We start from the raw sequence: 14,435 nt of genomic DNA on the forward strand, positions 1-14,435 counted from the left end.
ACGGTGAGGCACTGGAACAGGGTGCCCTGAGAAGTTGTGGATGCCCTGTCCCTGGAAGAGTTCCAGGTAAGGCTGGATAGGATTTTGAGCAACATGGGCTATTGGGAGGTGTTCCTGTCTGTGGCAGGGTCATGGATTAGGTGATCTTCAGAGATCCCTTCTAACACAAACCATTCTATGATTCTGTGACTATGAATGCATGGAATGAACTACTATTGTCACTACCAGAGGAAAAAGTATTGCATAGAGCAGAGTACAGTTCTGCTTGAGTATGGTATTTTCTGATGTTCTTATGTAACTGAAGAAGTAATAACAAACTCAGATACAAAGCATGTCCAATCTCAAATCTTTCTGTGGTTTAGTAGACAAATGACATCACAATGAAAGGGGAAGAAATGGAGAGAATTGGTACAAGGAACAGAGAATAAATCAGATCTTTTCTGACACATAGTTTCATTCTTTGCTCTTTTTAGTCAATAAGGAAAAGATGAAGAAAACCTGAAATATTTCACTGTACAATACAAATTCTTAAAGTTTCTATAAGCATCATTAACATCTTCTGTAAGTCTTTTTGTCTCTCAACTTACATCACCTATCAAAAATATTTTGGCCCCTATTAATTTTCAAAATGTTTTTGAGCCAAAAGTAAACTGGCCCAAAGTAAACACCCTATTTATCTCATAATTTTTTAAACATTTTCCATGGAAAACTCATAGATGCTTTTGATATTAAGAACAACTGGGTATTTTGAGATGCAGTGACAGAATTAGACATTTTTCTGACTGATTTATCATACTTTCACAAAACTTATCCAGAAGTATAAGTTATTTAAAAAAAATAGAAATTGGACTACTCAAAGTAAAAATAGAATTAGTCTACCCATTTGTATTACGAAAGTTATAAAATAAAGATAAAATAACATCCATAGTAAATTTCAAAAATGCTTTAGCTTCAGTCATCTTTTAGAATCATTACTTTTATAAAGTGATATGCATGTGATATTGAATTAAACATTAGGCTCAAATGAGACATTGAAGGAATGCAATGTGATACTGAAATAGCATAAAAAGGATGTGCAAAATTTCAGAATTTTCAATAAGATGAGGATAAATTAGCAATGCAAACACAAAACATAAGGCTTGTGATTGGGCTTATGCTTGCAAAGTTTGGGGTTTTTAAAAATCCTTTTTTATAAAGAAGTTACTTTGAATCTCATTTTCCAAATAATAACAAATTTTGCATATTCCTCAACACTTCAGCTAGGCAAAGTATTATGAATGTGAAAGGAGCCATTTTAGGAATGAAAAACTAAAGGTTAACTCCCCGGTTCCATATATATGTATATATACACATGTATGGTATCCAAATATAATTTTACTGAAAGAAAAATATAGACAGCATTTCTGCATGTGCCACTGAAATGTGGAACTGCAAAGTAAACAAATCATTAGTCCACAGTGTTATGCCATTGTCATCTATTAACTGTACTTTATATGTATGTTTTCAATATGCTATATTGATACAGAATCAGTTTACACTTAGAAGATCTTTATTCTACTGAAAAACAATGGAAAATCAGACAAAATCCATTGATTTAGCTTTGAGGTGGGGAATTGTCTTGGGCTATATATAATTTTTTTGATGGATTTTGCATGTCAGCCAGGCAACTCAGAGAAACAGAAACCAGAAGGGTTTGGAATTTCTACATAGTCCATATGATTCTCATTTCAGAGCAGAAGGTTGCAGCACGTGGGTGTGGGTCATTAGTTTACGCTCCTGGTTGTTTACTTTTTTTGTTCCTTTAAAACTTTTGTTCAGAGATTAGATTTCAGAAGGCAGGATACATATGAATATTGAGAAAAGTACTGTGCAGTTTTCAGTGAAGTGCAAAAAACATATGCTCACCATATAATTACGGTTTCTGTTAATTTAGTTTTGAAGGAGAAAAAGCTAACTGCACCTGAATGTTTCATAGTAACTGATATGCCTTTCAAATAATTTTCTAAGTTCCAATACATTCTTCGTTCAATGAAGCAGAAGCATCTGTGATCCACAGTTTTTTTAAAAAACAGGAACTTAAAAAATTATTACCTGCACTGGTTATTTTTTCTCCTTTCAAAGTTCTAATTTAGTAAATTATTTCCTACTACAGAAAAAAAAAAGGGTGAAAGGCTAATTTCAACTATCCTTATATTTCCTTGCTTTACACTGCAGTCCAACCATGCCCCAACACCTCAATTAAACCATGGCATTGAGAGCCATATCCAGTCTTTTTTTAGCACATCCAGGGATGGTTACTCCACCACCTACCCAGACAGGAAATTCCAGTACTTTATCACTCTTTCCATGGGAAACTTTTTCCTAATATCCAACCTGTACTTCCCTTGGTGCAGCTTGACACTGTGTCCTCTGGTTCTGTCAGCTGTTCCCTGGAGAAAGAGACCAACCCCCCCTGACCACAGCCACCTTTCAGGGAGTTGCAGAGAGTGATAAGGGCACCTCTGAGTCTCCTTTTCTCCAGGCTAAACACCCCCAGCTCCCTCAGCCGTTCCTCACAGGGTTTGTGTTCCCAGCCCCTCTCCAGCCTCGTTGTCTCCTCTGGATGTGCTCAAGCCTCTCAAGGTCCTTCCCAAACTGAGGGCCCAGAGCTGGACACAGCACTCGAGGTGTGGCCTCACCAGTGCTGAGTACAGGGGAGAATGACCTCCCTGCTCCTGCTGGCCACACTGTTCCTGACACAGGCCAGGATCCCTTTGGCCTTCTTGGCCCCCAGGGCACACTGCTGGCTCATGTCCAGTCGGCTGTCACCAGTGCCCCCAGGTCCCTTTCCAGCCACACCGTCCCCAGCCGGCAACGCTGCAGGGGGTTGTTGTGGCCAAAATGCAGGACTCAGCACTTGGATTTATTAAACTTCATCCTGTTAGAGTCTGCCCATGCACCCAGCCATTCCAGGTCTCTCTGCAGAGCTCTCCTACCCTCCAACAGATCAACACATGATCCCAGCTTAGTGTTGTCTGCAAATTTACAATGAAAGACTTAATACCCTAATTCATATAATCAATAAAGATATTGAACAGCCCCAGCACAGACCCCTGAGGACACCACTGATGGCTGGCCGCCAGCTGAATGCAGCACCGTTTACCACCACTGTCTGGGCCCATACTCATTAATTATGAAACTATAATTACCTGGACTTCTTAACATTCTGATAAATGCAGTATCAGGTGTCTTATTTAGTTGAAAACGACCCTCAACACTACCAAAATGTACATATGAAAAATCTGCAATGAAAGGAAAATCTTCCATCACTATGTTACATTTCTTTTCCTCCTATTTTGCAAGTTTTTTTCTTTCAAATGAAAGGGAGAGCAGGAAGATTTCAAAGTGGTGTTTGCCATGCATTTCTAGGGTAGAAACAGTTCCTCTAATACAATAAATTTCACAGTCCACTGTGTTTCAGGGATTAGCACCATTGTCACTTAATTTCAGCTATAGCACTCAAAAGCAAACTGTAGTCTCTTGATATTATTACAATATAATGATTAAATGCATTATAAGAGCTGTAGACAACCATTTGCTATGTAGATATTAATTCCTAGCTTTCCCTTCCCTCATCATGAGAGGAGCAGATAAATATTTCTAATGCTCTGAATCCTGAAGCTGATGTCTCCAGCTCTCCTAGATCACTGTTATGGAGCTGAGGTACCAAGGTGTGGTACTAAGATTTGCCCATTGTACTTTTCCAAGTGGGGTCTATCATGGACAATCTTACAGATAAAATAATTTCTTAATCGTTATTGCTTTCTTCATCAGTGACTGTGTGTGTATAGTACTGTGGGTGTACATTTAAAATTAGCTTGTACTCCCTTTTGTAGCTTCTCAGCAGACAATGGAAAAAAATTTACATTGCTGTTTCACCACAACTTCTGTTTGCCTTCAAGTAGCCTACTATAGAAGAAAGAGAAGGAATAGAAATTGAGAGTAATATGGCATTTTAGACTCTTTCCTCTGTAGGTTCATTGAAATTTACGAAGACAGAAGTGAAGATGAGAAGTATTGCTTAGGGTTGATTACAAGTTTTTTTTTAGAGGCTTGAGTTAAGGTTGTAAGACCTTTTTTTTTGTACTACCTAAAGCAGCTTCTAAAAGCAATTAGCCTTAAAAAAATCCCTTAATACTGGTCCCAAAATACAGCACTAATATTTTTGTTCAAATATGTGACAAAACCCTGCTGAACCGAGACTTGATTTCAAGTTTCTATATAGATAATTTCAAAGACAAATTCAGACAATTTCAAAGAGATCTTATGGATATTTTTAGAATAATTTTCTGATAAAGCACTTTAATTTCTGTTTTAAATTGACTGGAAATCACATAAATGATTCAGAGCACTGACAGAAGTATGCCTTCTCTCACAGAGCCACTGAATGCCTGCTAAACCTCAGCTGTGATATAAGGATGGGAAGCTGTGTCAGTAGATCACAACAGTTACAATAAGCACATAAATACAGCCGGAATCAAAATCTAGTCAATGGTTTTGCTACATGAACAAAGGCTACTGACAGCAGCAAATATGAGCATATTTTTGTAAATGTTAGCCACTGGAATATTAATATTTACATTTCGGTTTTTAAAACAAAGATTAGATTATTTTTAATTGTGTGTGGCTAATAACTGACACCAGCTTCTCTTGATTTGTTTTATGTCTTCTCAAGAATATCTCTGTTTTGAATAATCCCTTTGTTAGCAATACTTGCTTTTAAAAACTAATCTAAAATTTTCACTGAGTTCCCATATATGCATAAGCTTGCCTGAAATCAATTATGTTGTCAGAAGAATGGAATTGGCAAGCATCGTAGGTAGGTAAATTATCCATCCACAGACAAGTGCAGAGAGAAAAATACATAGATGTGCAAGGATAAGAATTTTTAAACTTTCCAACATATAAAAGAACAAACAATAAGCCCCTTACAGCATTTTCATTGCCGTATATCACAGTACTCACAATAGGTTGGCAATAAATCATCTCTATTAAAGCTCATGTCTAGATGCTAATAGGCAATTACTGCATTAGTATTTAACAGTAGAAAATATGTGTACTTTTTTAAAGATACATCTATTACACTTTATGCATGTCAACTAAGCTATTTTCCTACGTAGTTCAGCTGAAAATTTCAGATTACAACAGAAGTTTTGATCTACTTATTGGGAGCAAGTTTTATTTAAAAGTTTTCTGGTAAAAGTCAAGTGGTAATACAGTATGTTTCCTCAGGTTTCATTCTGGAAATTACTGTAAAAGATGGAATATAAACAGCCAAGCTGGCTATTACTCTGTAAGGAAAGCATCTTCTTTTTTACTTGAAGGCTCACTAAAATAAAATGTGATAAGAGGCAAGATGTCACTCTCAAGCCTTATTGCTTTCTCTTCTTTAAGGATTGAATATTTACTAATATATTTCGAAGAGCCAGCCTATAATTCTGTTATTATTTTTGGAAAAAAGATAAATTCTGAGATCGGAGGGGGGGACTGATTGCAAATAAGGGAGTGTAAAATATTATTTTTTTAAAAGCTATAAAGGCTGTAGACTAACAGGTAAACTAAATCCCCTTAAATATTAGAATTCCTGACAGCTGCAAGAACAAGAATCTACAATGGCGGTAGCCAGTACTATGCAACGCTGAACCATGTAATTTACATCTTAGTGAAATTAAACATAGTATAATGGCTTAGCTTCCAGGCAACAATGCTATTAAATTTGCTGTAGCAGATTATGACATCATCTGAAACCCCAGGATACACTTTCAAGCCAGCTATTATGCTTGTAATATATACTACTTTTCTGGTTAGTTTTTCATTTAATTCATTGCAAGGATTATATATCTCAATGGCTGCACACACAATGCAGCAGAATGGCTCTAGAATATTGGTGCGCCAAAGTAATGTCACTTAGGGAACAGAAGTGATATTATTATAAGGGAAAAGAGGTCAGTAAATGACTTGATATCACTCAAACAGTACTTGTTAGAACTGCAATATGCCTTTTTTCACTTTTCTTATGCAAGATGTCTTTCATTTTATCAAAAAATCCTTCAGAAGTTATGTTTTTAAATTCCTGCTGTTACAAAATGGTGTATTTAGTAGAATAAAGAGATTAAGATGCAAGTTAATAAGGGGGTTTTGTGTGCCAAGAATCTGGTGAAGACCCTAGATGGATGTGAAAGCAGTTTTCCTTATTGACAGGTGCACAACAATCTCACCTAGAAAGATTTTCTGTGATCAGGGCTCCACCAGCGATTGCCTCAGCTGCCTACTGGTCTGGGCTCTGGTTCTCTGATGAGCTGCCAAGAACGGCTCTTGAATGATATCAAGATGGGTGGGGCAAACTGCTATAAGCTATACATTCTAGAGGGGTGAGAATAATAAATGATGTTCTTGTCAATGTTTAAATATATATTTAAATGTACTCATCCGAGGAGTGGGTGAACCTACACAGGCAGTAATATTGTGCACGTTCATAGAAGTCAGAGACAGATTATCCTCTTAAGGGCAATATTCAAAATGTCTGAAATAATCAGTGTCCAACTCACTGAACTTGGCAGCACCCCCCATCTCCTTTTCGTGCCATAAACTTAAAAAATTGCATGCCAAAAAAATTTATATGAGGTACCACAATATCTAAAAGTTATGTGTCTAAAGCTCTATAAACAACTGTATGCATGTCATATGTTTCTGTGTATGTCTTAAGGGCAGGCAACCAGATTTCCATGTAACTTTTGACTGGATGAGCGGTTCCTTAGTAACAGATTAGTATTGATTTCAATGCCAGGAGTCTTACAGAGCTAATCTTTATTGCCACTGAGCACGTTTATCAAAAGTTACATCCTTGTCCTTCCACGTCCTTGGTCAATGCCAGTGCCTCAGTTGGTTAATTAGTTAGCTAAATGTGGATATATTTTCCCTCTTTACTGTTCATCTGCCAGAAAAGTATTTTATTTATATATTCCCCCTTTTATTTTCACTGAATCAAAGGTATCAGTCACATTGTTGATAGTTTGCTTTTTATACACAGATTTGTTAATATAAAGAAGTATTCAGATATAGCTTGATCACAATTCATACTCAAACTCACTGATGTACTTTGATTCCTGTAGCACAAGCAAAATATTTTTCTAAGTAACAGTAGTAATTGAGAATGTACACTGACATTTTCATAGCCTACTTATCTGCAAATATGTTATTATTCCATTGGCTTCTAAGTAAAAGTAGAGCAAAAGTAAGTTCTTAACTGTGGATGTCTTTATTTGAAATCTCATAGTGTTGCTTTTGCATGTCATACTCCTGAGGTGGAAGAATTGTAGTCTTTTCACTAGAAATAACCAAGACATATGCTCTAAGAAAGCACCAAATGCAAAACCAGACCTAGAGGTGGTCTGAAGGCAGTTCCTCTTCAGTGCCAACAAATCTTTAGTTTGATCTGTTTCCTTTTGCCAAACTAGTCCTATTTACTTGCACCACTGGCTGAAAAAGGCCAGCTGAACTGGTTTTCCTGGAGTCAGAAATGTAATTTGGTCACTCCACTGAGTTGCCTATTCCAAAATGCTCTTAGAACTTCAAGCAATGCAAAAAAGACTCTCTGTGTGTGTAATCTCTGGCCAAAGGTCAATGCAGTACAGGTTTCCTACAACTTGTAAAGACTAGTGAAGCAGCAAGCAAATGCTACAGCTCTTTTGGCTGCTGTCATTACCTAAGTAACAGCAACTGATTTACCCATATTTTTATATGGCTTCTATCACCAGCTAAGTACATTTCCTGCATAGACAGTAGTGTTTGTAGATAGAAACAGTGTATGAGTGAGAAGACATGAGTTTTGCAATGAGAGTACAAAAACATTCCAGGAGAATTTTATCTTTCCTCTTAATAAAAAAAAAATCCAAACAAAAAATCAAACAAATAAATTCAGGATGAATCTCAAATTTCTAAAGCATTTTATAATAATAAGCAAAAAACCCCCACTTCTCCCCCTGCTCAAAAAAAAAAAAAAAAGAAAAAAAGGAAAAAAAGGGAGAAAGAAAATGTAAACTCAAAACTTGTTCAGGAAGAGAAACTAGACTAGTAACATTACCTCAGCTTACTCTATGACAAGTAATGCCTTTGAAGCCTATTTCACAAATGCAAAAGTAGACATTGACAATTGAATTTACAATTATTACAGAAGAGAAACAAATATCTGAAAGACTGATGGGCAGCTCTCCCTTTCTGCTATTGTTCACGAAGTTGCTTTATAACAGGTTTATAGGACAGACATTGCAGAGTCTCAAAAGCAGACAGGTATAAACAGTGAAATCAATGCCCATAAGCAAAGCCCAAAGGCTACAATCCTTTTAGCCTAGACTGTTTTCTCCTTAACCTCTATCCCTGCAAGCAATGCAACATGTTGTTGAGCCATTTTGTAAATCCTTTTATATTTTCCTTCTAATTCTATTTATTCTTTGGTAGCTATTGGTATTAAAACTGATGTTCGCAAAACTGAGTGAGTTGATTAATAGGTATTTTATACATCTGGTATTTTCTCATAAAAGACTGGTAAACTTATTTCAATTATCATACCACCAACAAGGATGCAATCTGTTCACAATGGCTGTTTACGAGTGGCTGCTTTGGGTAATGGCTGTTTTCTTAGCATGGGAAATGAAATATAATATTATTAAACAGAGATATGCAGAATGGTGTGTCAACTTATCCATCTTCCTGATGTTTATAGGCTTAATTTTTTGTAATGTTTATTTTATTTTATGGGACCAAACGTTAAAGTATCACTTATTTGAAAGCATCTAATTTCTTTTATTTTGGTTTTAATGTCCTTGAATATTAGCATCCACAAATTCATGTGCAATCAGTGCAGAAAACCTGTGGTAGGTAGTCTATTAATCCTATTTAGAGAAACATGTTGTAATGAGAGAGATAATGAACCAAGGAGTTTAATTTTTTTATGTTTTACCCACAAGGCTAAGGTTGTCTTCTTTGGTGTTTTTTTTTAAACAAATCACCTGTAAAATGTCTTAAAATGATGCATGATAATCTCAAAATTGCTATGAAAATGCAACGTGGATGAGAAAGAAGGAAATGCAAATACAAGACTGGATGGTGAAGAAACAGACATGAACATTGTAAAGGTTTTAAACATAACAATAATTAAAATTATGTTAGATTAATACTTCAGGTAGTGAAAGAAAGCACTGCGGTGAAGATTCAGCTTCTTAGGAATCATTAAAGTACAACTCCTTGTATTTGAGCAGAAAAGAGACTTTTTTAGATTTGCAAATCTACCCATCAAACAATACCTTCTTAGATTTCAGTAAATGATATTTGAAATGCTAAATATATCAGAACACTTTCATAAACCACTTACATGTCTAACAGAGACAGTATCTCTTTCAGATACTCAGATATTTAAGTCTATCATATACAAATTTGAATTTCGATTAAGGTTTAATTTGGGGCAATAAGAGAGAAATGCATATTTCTTCAAAATATAAATGGATAATGAAAACATAAATGTTTCTAAAATTTTAAAGAGCTTTAAAAACTAATGTTCTTTAACAAACGGTATCTCAGAATTTACGCAGACATAGAGACACAGAAAACAAAAATCACATACATTCTCCTGCCAAGTAAAAGTTTTTTGCTGCCTGCCATTACAGAAGCCACTGCTGCTAAGAGAGCTATTTAGTATGGAATGTTTCCTTTTTCTTCTTTCCTCATACCCAGTAAACATGCTGAATGCTTTGGTGTCTGCCACCATGTATTTTTTCCCTCTTTGCGTATAGACCTTGACTGCTGGTGGTGATAGCACCTTTGCTCTGCTGGCAACTTTAACCTGCACTGTGAGTCTGCTGTTGCTCCTTAGAGCAAAAGTGGATGCGTTCTGCAGCTGTTTAGATAATATCTCCTTCCCCCTCACATAATTATTCTTACAGTATTTGGTTCTTGTAGGCTTCAGCTTCTCAGCAATGTGTTAATAGAGAGCAATATCTGAGGGTTTTTGATGAGGAACTATATTTCTGGTTACCTAAGATAAATAGTTTGAGATAAACAGTTTCAAAAGCACTAACATCACTACCACTAAAGCCAGGTCACGCAAAACATGCCACTGAAGTTTTGCCACTGAAAGCCCTAGTTTTATGAAGCCAGACTGGCTTCACTAATGCTTACCTGAGCTCAAAGAATTTCAGCTACAAAGACTATCTAAGATGTCTCTTTGCTTATTGCGTAAGGCTGGTTCCTTTCGATTGTGGTTTTTGATATGAAACTAATGAGGGTTTTAGTCTCTAATACATAGCTAAAGATGCTGGAAGGACAAAGAAGGGAGGGTAAAAGGACCATTTAAAAATAAGGAATGCATTGAATACATTAAATTCATTGGGTGAAACAGTTTAATGAAGAAAAATACTAATTAAGTTATTAAAATCTAGATTTCAAGTAGTAATTAAAAAGCCTGTTGCTATGCAACCAAAAGAATTTTTGTGACAGAGTGAAGAAATATATTTGTTAAGTATGCTGGTATTTCACTTTGACCTTTTTCATACACCTGCCCAAACTGTCTGTAAATATATTTTTGAGAATGAAAACATTATAAGATATCTGCAGGATGAAGAAGCAGAAAGACTATTTGAATCAGTTAATGGCTTTTATTATGGTTAAAAGGTTAAGGAATCTGTGAGATAAAAATAGATATGTATATGTAATTATCTATAGAAATTGTACGCTGATAACTAATGGATTAATTTCTATCCCAAACAGAGGTCCTGATCCTTAAACATGAAAACATTAATTTTTATAATGTAGTGTGTGAGCTAAACCTGCCCTTTCCTGAAGGTTTTAAATAACAGTTAAATCTATTAATTGTATCAGAAACCTAAGTAGTTGTTCATAATAACTAAGGCCAATTTTTGCTTTCCCTGGAATACTTAGTCTAAGATGTGTGTTGATTTCCGCTATAATATCAATTGTTACAGGTGGGAGATTTCTGTTGCCATCATGTTATACTGATACATGGAAGAGAGAACACCAGTATGTAGATAAAGACTGACATACAAAAGAATATTGTTAGGACACACATATAATTCTATGAAGAAGCATAAAATGTGTTCAAAATATAGATGGAGTTCTTTCACATATACCCCACAGTCAGGCAAATTCTGCCTTGGGCTGTTCTTTGCAAATGGGAGGGAGATCTGGTTTGGTGGACCTGAAGGACTCAGCTCAGTGGTTAAGTCAGTTATTTCTTCAGGTTGCTTACTGGTCGTGTGAGCAAACTCAATTTTCTTTAATTCCCTATAGTACCACATTTAAATTGCAAAATACTAAAGACTTTGCTTTGTTGATGCATCCCACTGATATCTCAGCCAGCAAACTGGAGGGAATCTGAATTTGGTCTAATCAAGTGGCTTCTTGAGAAATGCTGGATCACCACCAGCACCTGATATCCAGAAGCAAAGGGCTTGCTCTCTGGTTAAATCTTGTTCTCTGCACTGTCCCTTGCTTCCTCTTCTTTGGTTTTTAAATAACAGAGTGAACAACAGCGATTGTTAACTAGAATGGAATTTTTTGCAGATATAATTATTTTTCTTATGACTTCCTAATTTCCAAACATAAATTTATTATTGTTTTCTAGGTAGCTTCTCTTCAAGCAACCACTCAGAATAGTCCCTAAGATCTCTTTTCAGATGCTGGAGCAGAGGAACTATAAGATTTGAAGACAGAGTGTATCAGTAGGGTGAAGAGATTCCTAAAGGGAATTCTGGGACATTTGCTTATTGTTTATGCAGTGACATGTAAGCTTCTATACACACTTACCCTTCCATGCTAGGAATCTAGGTGAAAATAGAGTATTCTCTAAAAGCATTCTTTAGGTTCTCTCTCTACATGTTAATTAAAGAGTGCTTCCAATTCTGTGTGACATCATTACAAAAGAACATGTTGATTTCTATGTGTTTTTTCTATACTCAGTTTTATCTCATATCTATGTAGAAAAAGCAGGTTCAAAACTGTCTTTAATCAGGAGCACCATCTTCTGTTTCTTTTTTTGTTTAAAGACAATTTTGAAGTTCTATAAAGAAAAAAGGGTGTGTTCCACTGCCCAGTGAAGTTACAACTCCCTAAAAACTTTCTGTTTTCCTCCAGATAAAAGTCAAAAATTAATTACAGGAAATCTTCAGCATCACTGGAAAGACAGGAGTTAGATAACACCATTATACTTCAGAACTATTTATAAACACATAAAAAATAATTGATTCTTTTAGATGAAAATATTATCCAACTGGCCAATGACAGGAAGAATCCACTGTACTTCTCTATATTGTAGAAAAGAGATTTTTTGCTGACTGTAAACCTTCTCTGTAAGTTGCCATAGTGAATAACTGCTAGACGCAAATCACAAGAACATCATAAAACTTTAGTACCTTTGGCTTTAGTAAATTAGTTAAATTACCCAGTAATAAAATGAGTTTCCTACCTCAACTTTGTGAATTCCAACTCCTGTTAAAAAAGAGAGAAAGGGAAAGATTTTTAGAGAAGGGCACAGAAAGGAAGACATTTGACATTGTTTAGCAAATAATTCACAGAAAACAAGTTCACAAGTTTGATTAGAAGAAAAATTATATAAAAAAGAATGTTCCCTTGTTTTAGAGAGAAAATAAACATTTTTCCTGTATGTGATCTCCAGCTATAAGAAGATTTTGCAATTTATTAAAATATTTTTATGACAGCTTACTCCATAAAGTGAGGTATTATCATAGGAGAGAATGATAACTAGGAGAATCTGTGCTCCAATTTGCAGATAACAAAGAAATTTTAAAAATACATGAAACTGAAGTTCAAAAATACTTTAATAAAGTCACTAGATTGAAGTTTGAGCCCTGTCTTTCAATCAATTAAACAATAAAACAAATTACACTTTCTTTTTTTGAAACATTAATATATGGTTTTTTTAGTTTCTTTCTCAGTCATGTTATCAGTCATCTTCATTTCAGTTGACTTGTTAATGTGTCCTGCCATTACTCTGCTGCTCTACTAATGTCCTGCCATTACTGCTACATGTGTACTCTGCTGCTCCTGATGCAATGACTCTACATCATACACTTTCCCAGCAGTGTCAGAAGTCTGAAAAATTAGGGAGTGAAGATCAGGAAAGACACATTCAAAAATTACTTTTTAATAAAATATATCAGAAGTGAAATCTACCTACTACAAACCACAAACAATTACAAGAGATTTCCAAGAGGATTTAAATTCTTTTAGCTCTGCAAATTTCCTAAACTACATAGTACAAAAGCCACAATCTTGACTATTTACATAAGAAATTTATTCTCTTCTCTTCAGTTACTTCCTTGGAGGTGGGGTGAGAAAACCTTGTAAGACATGGTAAGAAGGGTATAGGCATAGGATTTAATTTTTTTCTCCTATTTTGATGGTCTCAGGCACTATCAATACCAATATCTGTATCATATTACATATTTGACATACTTTAATTTAGTTTGTACACCAAACTACAGTTGTCTGTGAACTTTAAGAGTGATTTAAAATATAAAGAAAAAGGAATTGTCAAATAGATAGCTATAGCTGTTAATAAATGACTGGGTAAAATCTCTATACAAGAGAAAAAGAGTCCAAGTCACCTGGATTGCAGGTTTCTGGGCTTTTTGTTTTGTTTTGTTTTTTTATAATTTTGTCATTAATCAATGGATTATACTTGACAACTTTTCAAAACTATATTTTGGAATTTAATCTGCAACAGATAATCATAATTTTATTTTACTTAAGTGTCCTGCAAAAACAGTCCTTATGAGGCTTAGACTCTTTCAGAAATCCACTTCATATTTATGTCTAAATAAAGCAGACAAATATCATCTTCTTTCCTATTAACACCTCTGCAGGAGATAAAAACAACCCACTCTCCACTCTTCCTTTGTATTCTGTCACTTACTTGATATAGTTACAATACTGTCAGAAAAATTCTCAAAGCCTTAAGGAAAAGAGCAAGTTTGTGGAATTAGAATTTCATATTTTTGATGAACCTGAACTAATCTCGTAAACTCCTTAAAACTTAATCACCACTTTTTTTCAAACTGTTGCTTAGACTCAATATCATGTTTTCCCTATAATAATAGCTCTCTAGAGTATATGATGTATTTTTTAATATTTTTATTCATTTGCTTTACTTTTCTAGAAATACATCTCATAGTTTGAAAAAGATTTCCTAGGAAGGCAGGGCAAACAAGTAGCCTATACTAATTTTGGAATCAATTTCTCTGTGGTGTTCCTCCAGTTCTGTTGAAAATCCTAATTACATCATTCATAATTTCTTTCTTTTTATGCATGGTAAGATATCTTATTAGGGTTTTTTGGGGTGGTTTTTTTTGGTACTTTGGGCTTTA

The 14,435-nt window shown here is 35.0% G+C and overlaps 1 protein-coding gene across 43 annotated transcripts in view; it reads right to left on the bottom strand.

The window, feature by feature from the left end:
• PTPRD (protein tyrosine phosphatase receptor type D) overlaps positions 1-14,435 on the bottom strand; it is a 1,159,824-nt gene that overhangs the window by 544,349 nt on the left and 601,040 nt on the right. For all 43 annotated transcript variants that reach the window (XM_064736588.1, XM_064736631.1, XM_064736633.1 and 40 more), the window contains one exon: positions 12,515-12,537. The gene's annotated coding sequence lies outside the window, so the exon portion shown is untranslated. The remainder of the gene's footprint in view (positions 1-12,514; positions 12,538-14,435) is intronic.

This window comes from Zonotrichia leucophrys, chromosome Z, assembly GCF_028769735.1.
Source record: "Zonotrichia leucophrys gambelii isolate GWCS_2022_RI chromosome Z, RI_Zleu_2.0, whole genome shotgun sequence".
Lineage (NCBI taxonomy): Eukaryota > Metazoa > Chordata > Aves > Passeriformes > Passerellidae > Zonotrichia > Zonotrichia leucophrys.